Raw genomic sequence first — 17,550 nt, 5'->3', positions numbered from 1 at the left:
TTCAGACTCCGTTGAAGCGTACTCAATGTAAATAGAAAACTTTTTTAGCCCCTGGGTAAACAAAAGTTAATTAAAAGATTCTCGTCAAATGGCTTCCTTTCAAATTTTCGCTTGCCCAATTTCAAAGGGTGATCCAAGAAGACACAGGAAAAAAGCTGAAGAAAAAGGACGGCTACAATTTAAGGCGTAATGTCGATTGACTGCAGCTTCAAATTGAATGTTGCATTTTTTATATTAAACCGAAAGTTTAGTAAACATTTAAACAATTTGTGGAGCGGCATGGACAAAGCGAATAAATGGGCAGACCGCAAATCCCAAATTAAAAATTAAAATCAACAAAATCCATTCATTCTTATGAGAATTTCTCAGGCCAAGGCGAAAGCAGAAGCCAAAGCGAAGCTAAAATAAAAGACGCCAAAACGCCAGGGAAAATTCATGGAATTTAAATTGAAATCGCAGTCGAAATAAAGTGAAATGAAGCGTTTAAATTGAGAGTGTGTGCGAATTCGCTTGCACGTACACACACACACACACACACATAGTATAAAGCAAGTGAAAGCTAATGTGTGCGCTTGTTTACTCTGTGGCAGTCGAAAATATTTCACGTGCAGCAAAAGCAAAAAAACATTACCGTCGAGACCTGAGAAACCAACCGAACAAGAACAAGAAGAAGAAGAAGAAGTACAAGCGCCAGAAGACGAACTGCGAACGAAACGCAACCCAATAAAAATCGCCACACAGCAAAGCAAAAACAAATTGAGCATATGAAATGAAAACATGCATTTAAATACCCTGTAGATATTATGCTAGAGCGTTTTTTGAGTGTTTGATATTAGTATTTGATTGATCTGATATTAGTTATTATTAATATTACGTAAAATAGTACCAAAATTATTTTGTACAGATTTTCTTAATATAATAATATAAAAAAATAAAAAGCGAAGGTTTTTTTTTTTAATTTCCAATTTACTAAAACCAAAATTAAATTTGTAAAATTTTTAATTATGATATTTTGCACAAAGTATATGGAAAAGAAAATTTTTAAAAATACATATTTATATATATTATATAGATTTAAAACAGATACCCAAAAGCAACGGCTTATTTAAGATTCGAATTTTCACATTTGAATGATTGTAAACATTTATTTTTTTTTACTTTTTGAGGCCTAATTATTATATTTTTTGTTTTACCTGAGTTAGACTATCGTTTTGTCACTTCATCTCATATATATAAATAATGGAAAATCAAAATAAAGTAAAAGTTAATTGCTTTAATATATTTATTTATATATGCTTTCTTATATTTTACGTTCAATAATTTTATTCAAGTAAACCTAATATAAAGCAAATTTAATCATATACTTTTTAAAATATTTTAATATCTTATATAAATATTCACGTCAAGTATATTTATATTCATTGTGAAAATTCCAAATATTGTCTCAACGTGATGATTATTTTGATATTTTATAATGTGTTCGTCTAGCGCATATAAAGCGAAAATCGACTGGGCCTTAAATAGAAGCCATACAGCCGACTCTCTTGGGAGCACAGTGAGCAGGGGCTGAGTGAAAATTGTTGGAGCCTCGTTCTCTGTGCTACCAAGATTATTTGGCTTCATCTTATTTGAAACAGTATGGTTGCCGGCTGGCTGGCTGGCTGGTATTCCGATGGGAGCCTGTGACATACGCAGTGTAGTCACGTGAAGCAAAAAAGTCTGTCAGGAATCGAAAGGAGTCGCTCACTCGCTCGCTGCGGCAAATTTTGCAGAAAAAAAAAACACATGGAAATTATATTTCACTGGCGGGGGGATTAACTTGTAAATCGAAAATAAATCAACACAAGCACCTGCAACTTCATTATCGCGTTGCTTTGAACAATGTCATTAGATGTTGCTGCGCAAAGTGACATTTTCTTTATCTTCGCCTGCCCTCCGGGAAGCATACCTGCTCTCCGCCCCCACCCCCAGGGGCTTAACTAGGCTCACTTTAAGGCATGACTTAAAAATTTGTTTCAATTTCTTCAGGCTCGCCTCACTAACTCGCAGCTGGCTCACTCTCTCCCTCTCTCTCTTTTTCGCTCTCGTGTGTGTGTGTGTGTGTGTGCGTGTTTCGTTCTCTATGATTACAAGTAAAGCCAAATCTCAGTGGCGCACATTTTATATAAAAGCATGGAGTATTTTGTTGGGGATTTCATTCAAAACAACTCGCGGGAGTAACTGTAATAAACTTAAATGTGTCACACACTCACACACATCGACGCACACACACGCACACACACACAGGCACACAGACAGAGTACAATCACCTTTGTATAAACTGACACAGCTATAGAGAGCCTGCACCCTACGCAATGTCTGTGTGTATGAGAGTCCCTGTGCGTGTGTGTGTGTGCGTAGTTATCTGTGTATTGGTATGTGAGCGCGTGATTTATGCCCTCATGACTGAGTTTGCGTTGGCTTTTGTTTGCTTAAGCGCCAATTGAGTCTCACGTCCTGGTGACAAATCGATTTCTTATCACTCTGCGGTTTTATTATAGTCTTTGGCAGCTGCCTGGCTGCCTGGCTGCCTGGCTGGCTGCGTGGGCGCGTCTAACATTGATAAGCTGGATACGCCATAGAGGCTGCCATTTTTAAAGTAAATAAATTTTTAATTTCATTTTTAAGCACTCGAAACGATTACGCCTAACTCAATCGAACAAAATTCGGGATTGGAGACTTGCTCGGCTGCCCTTTATCAGCGATGCGGCAGCGAAAGTTGTTGACTTTTATGGCAACCAGCTGGGGCAAAGAGAGACGCATTTGGCTGTCTGCTTGCCACTCGCCCCTCACCGCCTGCCACTGTCGACTTAAGTGCTGCTCTGCCACATTTAAATGCCCCGCGGTGGACTTCACTGAGTTGCTTGGCTAGCGGCAAGCAAAACTTTTGCGCTATATTTATTTTCATTTGGCTCGGCGAGTCCACAGCTCCACAGCTCCATAGATCCATAGCTCCATGGCTCTCCTTATCGTGGTGGCTCTTGTCGCTGGGGTGGCGCTGGCCGCCTAGCTGCTGGAGTTTTATATTTGTTTTAATTTCCTAGCCATTTCCTGGACGCTCTGCGCGCCGGCCACATTTGTCAGTCAAATGGCGCTGGCGTGGCACGTTAAATGTGCAGCTTCCTCGAGCCGCTGCCTTTTAGTGTTTATTACAGTTAACTGGCGCCCGACGGGATGTTCAGTTACTTGCAGCATCCGCATCTACTCGAATATATATGTAAAATGTGTGCCCGTATCAAACGGAAGCTTGAACTTGCCCCTATCTTGGGCAGGCCGTTGCCAGGCCTCAAGTGCCTCTCACTGATTTGCCTTTCATGTTGATCAACAGACGGCGAGTGCGAGTGCGTTAACATTTTTATTGACTGTACTTGCTGAAAGTAAGAGTTGAAGTTCGATTTATGTGGGCGTGTTTCCCTGATTGCACAAGTCCTTCAGCTGGCAATTTGGCAAATTGGCCAGTGAATGGGCAACAAAAGCAGCTGCAGCTGATGCTAGTCCTTTAAAGCCTTTATTTGTGGCACGTTGTTGTCAGTGTCAGTGTCAGTGTCGCAGCTGGCTAACACGTGAACGGACAGCTACCATGTATAGATGACGTCAGCCGTCGTCCCTCGTTGATGGCATTTTATCGCCAATTATAAAACCTGTCATTTTGGTATTTTTATTGATGCGCAACAAAACAAAAAGAAGAAGAAGCGAAATAAAGAAAATATTTCAACAAAGGACAGGTAGCTGTAAAATACCTTTACTTGAAAATGCCAATCATGCTGATGACGGGCGGCACGTGGAGCAGCACGCAGTACGCAGCTTGTTAAGGCTGACAACCAGCTGAGCTCAATCGCTCTCGCATGCCGGCAACATCAGACTCTGATGCGAAACCCCATCGTTATGGACTACTTGACCAGGAGACCGACTGGGGCCAAAGTGTCAAAAAATGCAGGCCTTGTGAAACAATCAGCAAATGGAAAGCGAAGTCTATTAGATTTCAGATAGCTCTTTGACACGAGTACAAATAGATGTCTGTTTGTTCAAGTTGCCGTGGATACAGAATATCATAAATAACAGCAAGCTAAATATTTGCGTAAGTGTGGAATTGTTTTTGTGAATTCCTGAGTACAGGGTATTTATATTCGAGAACTGCAAGCATAACAAAGAAATGGTAAACAAGCGAAATGCTTGTGCCACATATTTGTGTGCATGCGTGTGCACACACACGCACACATATGTGTAAATAAAAGCTGTTAAAATACGATAGTGCTGCCTATTAGCACAATAGACACGGCAATGCCAACCGCAGCGCGACGCTTGCAAAAGGCAGAAAAAATGACAGAATGGGGGGGTGACATGGACATGAGCACAGCTTGGGACTGAGACAGAGTGAGGTAGACATAGAGAGAGAGAGAGGGAGTGGTAGAGAAAGGGGGAAGGGAGGGTAGACCAAGGCGCAGCACGCAAAGTGTAACCGCAAACATAACAACGCAAGCAGCAACAACAATGGAAACAATGACAAAAATAGCAAACAGAAGAGCATACAAAGTGCGTGGCCATGAGATACCCTGTAAATAAGAGAGTTGGGCTTGCTGCCGAGAGAACAATTATTTGACTGCAACACAAGTTAAGTGGATTTTGGGAATTTTACAAATATTTCTGGTATTGCTATAGATATGTATGTGGGTCGTACAAGCAGAGTGAAACACACATATGGCAAACAGTCGACGCCCAGGCATGGACGAAAAGTCGTCGGGAAGAGGAGCACAAATGATTTGTAGTGTCTTGTGCTTGGACGAGTGCTAGAGCGAATTTGGGGTGGCAACGTGTGAAGGCTTATGCAATAGCCCTTATGTGTGTTGAGAGTGCGAGTGTCTGTGTGTGTGTGTGTGTGTGTGTGTGTGTCTGTTAGTTTATGATCAGCAACTGAGCTTGACGTGCAGCATACGCCGGGCAATGCGGTCACACAACAATCGCAGCACATGGACCAAGCAGCCAAGTGTCAGGAAAAGGCAAAGGCACGGGAAAAGTGGAAGGGGAAGGAGAAGGGAAATGGAAATGGGAATGGGGAGCAGCCCTTTTATCCCTGGACTGGGCCAGCATCTGTGCTTACACACGTCTATCGTTGTCTGCCCGGCGCCTGGCTGACTTTATTTTCACAGCGCTTTTCCTGTGGCTGCCTTTCGTGCTTGGCTCGCCTCACCTCGCCTCGCCTTGCCTTGGCTCGGCCCGGCCTGGCCGAAGCTGCCTTTCAGGACAACCACTTAAACTAAAGCTGTGGCTGTTTCATTTCCATGCCGAGCTGCAGTTAGTTGCGCCTCTTCTTTTGTGCTCTTGAGCACAAGTATTGTAAGCCAGCTGCCATTTGTGGCCACTTACCGTTACTTTCTCGAGGGCTTTTATGATTTAACAGATGAAAAACACGTGCCTGCCAAATTAGTCGACATTTAGATGCAGAATATCCCGGTCATACGCTCGTGTCACATCACAGTCCCGCCCATGAGGCATTGCGTATCCATTTTTATGTCCCGCATATGATACTCTAGTGGGTAAATTGATTTTATCATTGTAATACATACGGCGCCCAGCTGCACACCGGATCAGATTTTGCGCTTCGAGTATTTGCAATCAAAATTCCAATGACGTTCAACACTTAATTTGGGGCAGCTCAGTCTTGGTGTGTGTGGGGCTGGGTTTTTATTGCTGTTGTTCTTATTGTGGCGTTCTCATTGCATGCTCAAATTCATAAAAAGGATAACAAATGCCAGAGCTACATGGCTGCTGCCCGCTCTGAACCATTTCCGTCCATTTGTCTTTGGGGCGTGCCTGGCCATAATATCAAATCATATCTCAACATTTACTCCGGCAAAACAAAGTCAGTCCCTTGGCCAGGCTGAACGGCATTTCTTAAAGCGTAGCCAAGGCCTGAGCCCGGGCCTGGGCCTTGACTAATTTCATAAAGCCAAACGAAATAAAAATGGCGTAGACTGTGCGGGCCACTTATTGTGCCTGAATAAAAGGATTTTGCTTCAGCGCCAAGCGCAAATGAATTTATCTCTCAGCCAACTTTGTCTGGCGACATTTTTGGCAACATGTTTAAACGTCGACAGTCGACAGCGTGACAGCTGCTTTAATGCAGTTGAAAATTTCGAGGGAGCCTTTAAACAGAGACAGAGACAGAGAGAGAGAGAGGGAGAGAGGAAGGGAGAGAGACTGTGTCACTTCCGGGCGCCCAGAGCTTATGTATGTTTGTAGCAGGAGGTGCGCAACAATGATGAGCGACAACGACTGCCGTAGTTATTATAATTTGAAGATAAAGCATAAAATATAATAATACGAAAATATAAAAGTCAGAAATTTGAGGGAGACTAACGGCAGTGGGCCATAGACGTAATGGAAAGCAACGGGAAGTCGGCTTTTATGGCAACATTCAAGTGTAGATTGCACTTTGCGCTCCTCCTTTTCTTCAAATGAGTCACTTAGCCAGCGTGGCGATGGGTCGATGGGTCGTATGCGCAATATATGCGCTGAAGCACTTCAATTATGATGATTGATGAATGTGGCTGTGGCTGTGGGTGTGGGTGTGGGTGCGGGAGGGAGCCCGAACGGTGTTGGAGGGCATTGGCATGCAAAATAAAAAAAGGAATTTCGCAAATGAATTGTTAAGTATGCGCCGCGTTGGCTGCCGTTGGCTCCCGCAGTATTCGCAAAACGCCGCAAAGTATGCAGCGCGTGGCGAGTTGGCAAAAGGAGAAAACAAAATGCGAAAAAGGTGTACCGCCTCGTCAAAGGCTTACCCAGCGGCTAAATATGCTAGCGGAATTTCAAAATGACTTTCAGCCGAACAAACAATAAGGAATGAAAGCGGATATACCAGCACCAACAGCAACAACAGCGGCAACAACAAAAGTAAACAACAAGAAATTAAAGTGGAACAACAGCAAGAACAACAACAGGACAATAAATTGAATATTTATAACACGACGTGCCATTAAATGTCAATGTATTTTTAATTACGCGCCCAAATACCAACCAAAGGGAACCCAATTTTTTAAGCCTGGCTTTCAGCTCAGCAACGCTTTCAATTATGCGCCAGCAATTTTCACTTCGTTGCCGCCTGTCAAAAACTTTAAGCGCTTTGCTTTGCTTTGCTTTACATTGATTTTTTTTTGTTTTTTGTTTTTTTGTTTTTTTTTTTTTCACTTTTATATTTCCAGTTTGTTTTATTTTATTTCGCATTTCGTTTTGTGCCCTGAATGAGCGTAATTAAAATTGACCCTTGGGGACTGACCCAGCATAATAATAAAAAAGTGTGCGTCTGTAAAAACACGTTAGTGAGTGGATTAAAATACCCTGTAACAGGCTGAATGGCTGGTTAAAGCAGTTGAACAACTTATATACTATATACAATGAATAATATTTTAAGATAGTTCGTGGATGAGCCTGAAGGCATTAAAAAATTATATATATATTTATATATTTCTGGCTAAAACATATTTTATTCCTTCTTTATTATAATAAAATTTTCGTAGCAGTTTTGCTGCACGAGGTTTGTCCAAAAGAAATTTTATTCTATTTTTATTTAATTTTTTTCTGCTTGAGCTTAAACCTAAAAGAACGTTTATAAATTGTATTACAATTTATTTTTAATCACAGAATAAAATACGAGAAACCAATATACTCATTTAACTTTTGTAACAGAGTATAACAACAACTTCAAATTCACTTCTCAGCCTATATTCCCTCTCAACACATACCATATAAGTGTACAGGGTATGCAAACTTTTACATAATTACCAGCTGAAGAAGCTGCACAAATCTGTTGGCTCTGTTCGCTTGGCTTTTCAGAAGTTGAGCTCGTGTGCCAAATGAGATTTGTTCGCTTCTGCTCACTCGGTGAGCGTTACGTTAAATGGGTCTCGTTTATTCTTTTTTGGCCGCCGCACCATCCCTAGCTCATTTCGCTTTAAGTGAAGTTTTGCTCCCTTTTTGATTTCTCAAGAGAGCAGAGAGAGAGCCCCAACTACCAATTGCCAGCTGGACAGTTGGCCAGCTCTGTGGCAGCCAGCAAATGGCACAGAATTTGATTTGAAAGTTTTATCGCTGGACAACAAATTAAAACTAGCAAATGAACTAACTCCATGTGCGCAATCCACTCGAATTCAATTAAACGGCACGCGTGCGGAGGTCGAGTGTTAATCAAGCCAGATTTGCTGTTCAAATGAAATGCAAATTAAAAGTTATCGCTGCACTGCCTGGCCTGCCCGGCCAGATGCAAATGCAATTAGCTGTCAATGCTGTGGGAGCAAAGCTGACTGTAACTGAGTTCTGGCTGTGCCACGCCCATGCAATTGTTGTCTATATACACTACTTTGCCGTTTTTTTTAAAGGGCATATTAAATTGCGATGAAATGGCCCACAGAACGGGCCCGACAACACTTCATGTAATTTATTTGGCCCAAAGGCGCAGGCAGTTCCTCGGCTCGAACTCCCACTCCTGTCCCTCGGTCAGGGCCATGTTGAAAGCAAAAGCAACAACGAGGACGAAAATGAAGACGAAGCCGAGGACGAGGACGAAAACGACGACGATGAGGCGGCAAATGCGTTAAGACGATTTTATGTAAATGTTTTTCGTGCTCATGTTTTAAGTGTGTTTGCCTCGCCGATCCGGCGGAAAAAAGGCAACGGCCGCCCAAAAAACAACAGCAACAACAACAACAACAACAGCAAAGGATGTCACAGGCTGCCTTCATTGTGTCTGTTCATTTGGAATTTTATTTAAAATGGATTACGCCGCCTGCGAACAGCACAAAAACAAAGAAATCCAGCACACAAAGAACCTTTAAAACTCTTGATGAAAAACCCAAAAAATGAAGAAGAAGAAGAGAGCATCATAAAAGAATATGTTTAGCAAAATAACATTAAACAAACATAATAAATGTAATCAAAATAAAATGACATCATTTTGAAGCGTTTGCGCCGTACATCAACTATTGGGATCGCCACGGGGCTCTTCGCACTGCCAAAAGAGCCTCAAAGAGCCGAAGACCATCGACGTCTTTTGTTTATTTGAGAATAAACATATATTGTGATACACTTGCTTCTAAAATCGGTTCAAGTTTTTGCAAACATATTGTTTTAGCTGAAATGCCATTTCATCGTTAGTTTATTTTTAACACGAATTTCTTTTATCTTCCTATTTTGTTTTTGGTCTAGATTCTTTTGCTATTGATTGAGCTGGAAGAATCTTTGTCCCGAGCGTGCTCCTGAATTTCATTAAACTTGCTTGCTTATTAAATAAAATTAAGTTAATTCGATTCAACGCCCTGTTTCGGCAGATAAAGTCGGATTTATTTAGCCAAATGCTGTAACTACTGCTGGCGCAATGAAGCGTGATTGATTGCTTTAGTTAGAGTATTAGGGATGCCAGAGGAAGAGGAATTTATGCTTGCGCCCAGCTCTGTTTTGCCTTTTTTTTTTTTTAGGTGTTTATGTTTGCGCGACAAAGTGGCCGGGCCATGCCCAAGCCCAAGCCCAAGCCATTCTAAAGGGCCATCACGGCCGGCTGATGCCAGCGGCTTAAAGCGGGCCGTTTTGAGTTGAATTTAATGAAAAGCGAAATGGTTATTTGATTTCACAGCAGCGGCTGCAGCCTCGCCCATAAATCTTCATATGGCGGACGGGTCTCATGTGTGCGACTCACTCGCTGGGCAATTATCTAACACTCGCTGCAGCCTGTTGGCACTTGTGTGGGGCGTGCTGGGGCGTGGCGTGGAATGGTGGAACCTGGTTAAATCAATATACGTCTTATGGGGCACCAAATTTACGGCAAATAACGCATTAAATTCTATGGCTAAATTTCATTTGATATTGTGAAATCGGGCGAGACGTCGCGACGTCTGCTGGCAACGCTGATCCGTCGACTCACGGGCCCAGCGACTGCATTACTCATTCATTTATTAACCGTTTCCTGCGGCCGCTCCACCAGCCAGCGGGCCCAGTGTATCGAACCAACAAAGGCGCCAAGCGATGGAAAATCGTTGACAATGCCAGCTGGCGTGATAAGCCATTCATTACGATTATTACGTTGGGGGCATGCGTGTGTGGGTGTGCGAGTGTGTGAGTAGCACACAAGTAGAGCAGAGGTATGCGGAGCATGTGCTGGATGAACGGTTCGGCTTGGCATTGCTGGGCGAGCGCCGCCATGCCGAGCTGGCAAATAAAAAATATTGCTGATAGGAGTAAAAATTTTCATACTCATTTATTTTTATTTACTGCGCGCAATTTGCACATAAAAGCTGAGCAAAAAGACGCACCATGTTGTGCCGTGTTGTGCAAAAGGGTTGGTTCTCTTCAAATCTCTGACTTTGACACTAGTGAAAATATCGGAAAATTATGCGTGGCTATAAAAGTAAAGCGCACAGCGATGCCGATGACGATGGGTGATGTCGATGAGGCTATGAGGCTAAGAGGATGAGGATGGCGATGGCGATGGCGATGGCGATGACGATGGCGTCAATGTCGATGGCATTGTCAATATTTAAGTTTTGACATTGTTATGGCAGCAACAGCAACAACAACAACAACAACAACAGCAGCAACAACCGCTTGCCGTTTGTTGTTTATAGGTGTTGGTTGCCTGGCTGCTCGGATGGGGTTAATTTATGGTGTTCATGTATGCAAATGTTGTCATAAATGTCGCAAATTTTTGGAAATTTCTTTCAGGAATTATGAGCACATGAACTGCTAGTGAGTGAGTGAGTGAGTGAGTGTCGGGCTGCGTGGGTGCTTCTATTCATCGTTGAGCAGAACAAAGCACCTTTAATTAAGGATCGCACAGCAACCACAAATTGCCAGCAGTCGCCCTATGAGAGAGTAAAATATGATGCCTGCCCCGGACAGAGACAGAGATGAGAATGTGGGATAAAAAAGGAACTTGATTTCATAGCACCCATGGCCGAGTGCTAAATCACAAGGCTGCGAAAATGTTGTGCGACCAATGCGACAGCAGGCGTATACGCAATTTGTTTTATTTGTCTCTATTCAAATTGAAGCTGTGTGAGAGTGAGAGAGAGATAGAGAGAGAGAGAGATAGAGAGAGAGAGAGGGGCGCTGCAGATAAATTTTGCGATTTTCCGCTTGTTTTGCCAATTAGGCGCCAGTTGACTTTTACAGAGTTTGCAGCAAGCGACGCAGCTTTACGCGATTTTGCAATAAATTAACTGCTCAACAGTGTGGCTGGCTAGGAGGAAGGGGGGACGATGGGGCACTCATAGTTGTAAATCGGCTTAAAATTGATAAACTGAAAATTAACAGACGAGAAATTTGCGGCTTGGAATGCATAAAATTACTGTTGAATAACGGATTTTGACAATTGAAGTAATGAATCAGATAAATTATTCAGAGAATTATACAGGAGATAAATAAAAAAATTTTAAAAAAATTATTTAACAATTTAAATGACAATTTTTTAATACAATAAATATTGTTTATTTATTTTCAATTTTCGAATTTTATATAGTTTATAGAATATTCAAGAATTTTGTTTTATTACTAGGGTATACACATATTTCTAGTTAGTGTTATTATTTTGTATGCTCTCATTAAATTTGTAAGCTTGTGTGTAATACTACTAACTAGGCTTACTTAATTGTTAATATTTTAATTTTAATTTTAATTTTAATTGTATTTTTTCAAGGGCATTTGCTGGTCGATCATTGAACAGCGAACGTCTTATATTGCTGCCATTGAATTTTTTGGCCAGATTTTATTTCGTCGCATTTGTTTGCCAACTTTAATTTACTTTGCTCAACTCTCAGCCCGCGCGCCGTAGACGAGGAGCGAACTGTGAGTGCGCGAACTCATAAATTTCAAATCTGTTTCAATTTTCATTGGGCTTTCGGGCAATTGTTGTTGCTGCTTGCTGTAGCTGTCGTAAGCTTGTTTATGTTGCTTGGCAAGTGAAAGTTAATACGCGTGCGAATTTTCCAGCCACTTTTAGCACGTGGCTCACAAAATCGGGCAACAGCCACGACAGCAAAATATATAAAGCCAAACTTTTTCCAAAGGAATTATTCTTGATATGAGATGACATCAGCTTGTATTAGGTTGCATTCCGTGAGTGTGCGTGTGCATATGCGTGCGTCTGTGTGAGTGTGCACATTTGTTTCTTGGCTGGCTTTGCCAGCAGTAAAGTTTCGAGCCAGGCACGAGTACCTAGCGCGATAAGCAGAACAACAAACATGAATCAGGAAAAAAATGAGAATCTGTAAGGCAAATGACAACGAAAATTAAATACCCTAAAATGGCGATTTGTTGCAGCCCTGAATTCAAGTCAAGCCACGCTTGGAATAATTAAAATATAATATTTAAAATATTTCTGAATTAATTATGTATTTTAAATTGAAATCAAAGCGCTTGCAGAATAACTTAAATTTAAATAGATATTGAAAATATTTAGGAATTTTATGAAATCGAATTCGAGACGCATAGTTTGCACGGCAGCTGCGCCAGGTATTTGCCCAATATAAAGCTTGTTGGCTGCGCTGCGAAAGTATTCACTAAATGCGCTACACATTTCGTAAAGCATTTAAGAACTCTCTGGCAGCGTAAAATGAACCGGCTCGAGGGCTGGGCGGGGTCTTGGCTGTGCTCAAGGCTGGGCTGCTCGGAATGCCGTTTGCTGTGGGGCTGCAGCAGCTGATGGAATGCAATAAAAAACTTTTCAGACAGCCACGGGGATATGCAATGCAAATTCTATAAGCAATAAACGAGAGTCTTTAACTTGGCGAATCTTGAGAAACTGCTGGATGGATATATTAACAGAAAAAGAAAGCAGAAGAAGAAGAAGAAGGAGAAGCATATACGGCAAGACAACGGCTAGAAGTTCGTTAGCGCGTCCAAAGGACAAACAATTGACTGACTGCGGTACACCAACAGCAAGTTCTGCGCTCCACTAATCCCGGCTTAAAAACTTTGCTTTATTTTAATCAAATTGAGGAAGCGAGGCGAACACCCCGAGAAGCCAAGAAAACGAAAAAAAAAAACAAAAAAAATACAGAAAACAAGAAGCCATTGGCCAAATGCGCACAGCTGCAGAGCTGCCGGCGGGGGACGGGAGACGGGGACTGCGAATGAAGTTTTGAGATGGCGGGCAGGGAGCAACCGCAAATTGTGTACGCTACGTACTCCGGCTACGTGGAGCACTCGGCAGAACAATGCCACACAGTGGCAATAAGGGGCCAAAAGCAGCCGGAAAGAATTGCTCAGTAATTTAATTTAAGCATGCGGATGGCTCTCCACTCAGCCCCCTGTGCACCCTCCCCGTCCACCCTGCGCGTAGTAAGTAGCAGGCGTCAGTTAGTGGTGCGTGCTCCATAAGCCCAAATGTCAATATTTGCCTATGCCACGCATTAAGCGTGCCAAACCATGTGACTCAAATATGTGTGTGTATGTGTGGTATGTCTCTCTCTGTGTGTGTGTGTGTGTGTCGTTTTGGGGTGTGCTGAGCGGACATTTAAAATATGTTGTCTTGCCGCCAGTTGTTTGCCAGGACACTTTGCTGTTCGGGGCCCACACACACACACACACACACACACACACACGCACACACACACACACACACACACTCACACAGAGCTGCAGCATATCTATAGCCCGAACCGCCGGCAAGAGCGGAAATTAGCAAACGATTTAAGCCGTGGAGGGGGGTGGGGCGCACATGGGGCGAGGCAACGCGGCGTATGCGTGTTATTTGATTTTGCTGCGGGTACGCTTACAGTTTTTCTCCTTTCACATATTCCTTAACAATTTCCTGTTATAAACAAATCAAGGATGTAATAACGCAGCCCAATGCGCGCACTCCAAGCCAGAGGCTGGGGCCGATTGAAAAATAAATGCCGTTGATTATGATCTTAAGAGCTGCCACAGTCGGTAATGGGCGCTGAAATTGCTGCATACTGTGCTCTGCGCCAGACACAATTGCGAGGCAAAGCCCATTAGTTAACAGCTTACTGCGTTCTCTTTTGCCCGGAAAGGCTTTGCTCTGAAAAATGTAGCAAAAATATTTAGAATAACAGCAAAAATAGAACGAAACAAAAACGAAAGAGAATGAGAATGAGAATGAGAATGAGAATGGGGAGACAGCGAAGAGTAGAAAAAGGCTATCCACACAGACCAACGCAAGCTGGGAGGCAGTTTGATGGCATGTAAAAGTTCAGTGGCACTAACAACAAGGACACGGACAGACTTAAAGAAAAGCCAGTCAAGTGTATGAAATGTAACAAAGACCTTAACCAAAATTGCAAACACACACACTCGCACACACTCGCACACACACTCGCACACACACTTACCCACTCGACTGCCACTCACACGTACTGGGAAAAATAATGAGAAAATATCAAAAGTGGGCCCACTTTTGATATTTTGTGCTAAGGCCCTGGGGCTCGGTCCCAGCTGAATGTCAACTTAAAGCTCTTGCGGCTGCCTTGGTTGGCCAACCGGCCCTGGCCACGTCGGCCCACTCCGGCCGTCCGGACTGCCTTGCCTGCCATTTCTTTTATTTTTTTAAAGTATCCGAGCTGGCTGAAACCGACGCTAATGAGCTACTTAGGCAATGACTTAGGTCATTATTGTGTGCGTGTGTGCGTGTATGTGTGTGTGTGCCTGAGTGTGTGCTTGTATATCGTCACATTACACATACGCAACGTTGTTTTGGCCACACTTTGCGGCGAATGTAAAGCCGACGACAACTGTTGTCAGCCATGCCCCAGCCTCAGCTCTCGCTGCTGTGGGCGATACGAGGGGGCTGCAAAGCAAACTTTAAGGCGAGCTGCCATGTCTGCGCTCGGCTGAGCCCTTTGTGCTGCGCCTTTTGTCATCGTGGCGCCGCCCCATTCAAAATATGCCATATTGTATTCGATTAATATTTCAATAAAGCGTTTGTGCCTGGGCTGCCCTTAACGGATTACAATAATCAGAGTCCTTTTGTGCCGACTGCCACAATGGGCAGCGGCCATCAAGTGGAAAATGAGCTGCTTCAGAGCATTCCGAGTGCCGAGTGCACCACATGATGTACTCGTACGCAATTTTTCGGCCTTTGAGTTTGTCGAGTTTTCCCGCAGCCTAATTGAAATCATTAGCCAGGCGATGAACAATGGCTGCTGATTTACAGCGCCACAAACGCCGCGGGCTTCATTAGACAGCGACGAACCAAAAATAGCACAACAGATCAGAGAGCACACGCACACACACATACACACACACACACGCACACACACATACTCGCGGGCTGAGTGAAATAAATGTGCGTAATTGCCAACACCTCATTAGGCAAAAACTTGGCTTTAATCAGGCAGCCGCAGTGGCCCCAAATGTGCGAGTGAAAACTTTGAACAGTTGCCCCATCAGCTCGGTGCCAATTAAACGCGTCCATCGCAATGTTTACTCAACGCCAACACGACAAAAGCAACAAAATTCGAGCGATTCGCCTGGGGTGTGGGTCGAGCGGAGCTGAGCTGAGCTGACAGTGCAAACCATCGACATAATTCTGGAAAATGTGATTTTATTAATTAAATGCGACAGGCGAGTGTCAAATCAGCGACAGGGCGTGGCCCACGACAAGCGGCCTCCAGCTCCACCGCCCAGCCGCCTCCTGCTCGCTGTGGCGGTTCAATGTGCTGCTTACGTCTCTGCCGCCGCCGCCGACTGCGCACAACAATTTTAAACATGTCAACATGGTGTCATAATTATAATATTTAGCCCCACAATGTGTGAGTGGGTGTGTGCTAGTGTGCGTGTGTGTGCTGCTTGTGCGCTGTTCGATTCGCTTGCCTTAAATACGCGAAACCCAAAAGCCACGCCTACAAGGCGTAGCCTCTGTCGACGCTATTGTTTGGCTATGGCGCTGGGCGGCATTTTTAATGATGGCTGCGACTAGGGCTGGGTCGGGCAGGGGAGGGGCGGGTCGGTGCTGAGGGACCAGCACTATGCCCACGATTGGAAATTGTATTCTGTTGCCGGTGGCTCGCTCGCTGCGGGTGGCTGGTTAACTGATTGGTTTTGCGGTTGGCTTTAAGCCGCCTTTTAAAAGCCATTTATTAGGGACTGCAACGACAATGCCACTAATTGCTTATGCCCTGTGCAGTCCGCAATGGGCAGAGCTGTGATGAATGAGCAGCCATCGATAAGGTCAGAGCAGATGCGCCTAAAGCTAGCCAAATATTATGAATTTAAAGAGTCGGTTCTGTTTTTGGTAGAGATCTGAAATTATATATATCCTACACACAATAAGCTGGTAATATTATATATTATATGAAAGCTGAAATTATAAGTGGACATTTCTTAAGCTGACTTTTATCTAAAAAAATATATATTTATTTATGCTTGTGTAATTTATGTAACATCTTCTGCAAATCCCAGCGGATCTATGCAAATGTAACGAAAATAAATATTTGTATTCATACATACACAAGATTTTCTATTTATATTTGCACATTTATAGCTCTCCTTAGAGCTAGATAAGGTCAGAATCATCGAAATAAACTGAAAATATTATTATCATTAATTATTGCCAGCTATTTGTTTATTATTTTTGCGCTTTGAAGTAGCTCACTTTACTTGCAAATATCTATTTATCTCAATTTATGCTGCTTTTCTTTTTGTTTCTTTCGCAACAGTAGTTATTCCCTCTGCTGGGAGTCTTTAAATTTAAGCATTTTTTGCAGCAAAACAGTAAAAAGAGAGAGAGAGAGCAACGTTGGCCAAGTGACCTAGCGGCGGCCAGCAGTTGGCTGCACGTTATCCTGGCCACTTAGTCTTGATTAATGTGTCGCATTTGCCTGCGGAGCCTGCGGGCCTAGCGGACCTAGCGGAGCACCCGTAAATAACAAACCCACTCGCTCTCCACTGACCCATGTCTGACGTCCCCCACTCAAATGAGCTAGTTTTTTTTATTTTCCTTTATTGCTTCAAGGTTAATTGGAAATGCCAAAGTTATATGCAAACTTGTTTGTTGTTGTCGATTAAAGTTTTCAGTTTGTTACAATTTGGACTATTTTATTTTTGGCATACGCTCGCTTTATTTATTATGGATGCAATAAATATTTATAGCTTATCTCGATATACGTGATGTGTGTGTGCGTGCGTGTGTGTGTGAATGTATTAAATTAGTTCGCTTTAAGCACCTGTCGCTCTATCTGCTTCAGCTCAAATTTGCTATAGATTTGAAAATTGAATATTTCGCTGCTGCTGCTGCTGCTGCTTGTCTGCATGCTGATCGCCTGTCAGAGTCGCCGTCAGAGTCGCCGTCAGTCAATCACTCGCTGGCATATTGATTGAATGCTGCGATGGGCGCTTGACCCGTCTCGACGGGCTGCCCACAGGGGGCGCACACACAAGTTGAGCTGGCTTGTGGCAAAATTTCAAGCGTTTCCAAAAACTGAGCAACGACAATTTGAGCTCGCTGGCTGAAAGGAATCTCTCTAGTGAATTTTCCAGATAGCCTGACTACAAAAAGGACGCAAC

General features: G+C 43.2%; 1 protein-coding gene across 2 annotated transcripts in view; it reads right to left on the bottom strand.

The window, feature by feature from the left end:
- Octalpha2R (alpha2-adrenergic-like octopamine receptor) overlaps positions 1 to 17,550 on the bottom strand; it is a 52,269-nt gene that overhangs the window by 32,247 nt on the left and 2,472 nt on the right. The window lies entirely within an intron of this gene.

The sequence above is a fragment of the Drosophila navojoa genome, chromosome 2 (assembly GCF_054131105.1).
Source record: "Drosophila navojoa isolate 15081-1374.11 chromosome 2, UAZ_NAV_1.0, whole genome shotgun sequence".
Taxonomy (NCBI): Eukaryota; Metazoa; Arthropoda; class Insecta; order Diptera; family Drosophilidae; genus Drosophila; species Drosophila navojoa.
Note: the sequence above shows the minus strand (reverse complement) of the source record. Positions and strands in the feature narration are given on the sequence as shown.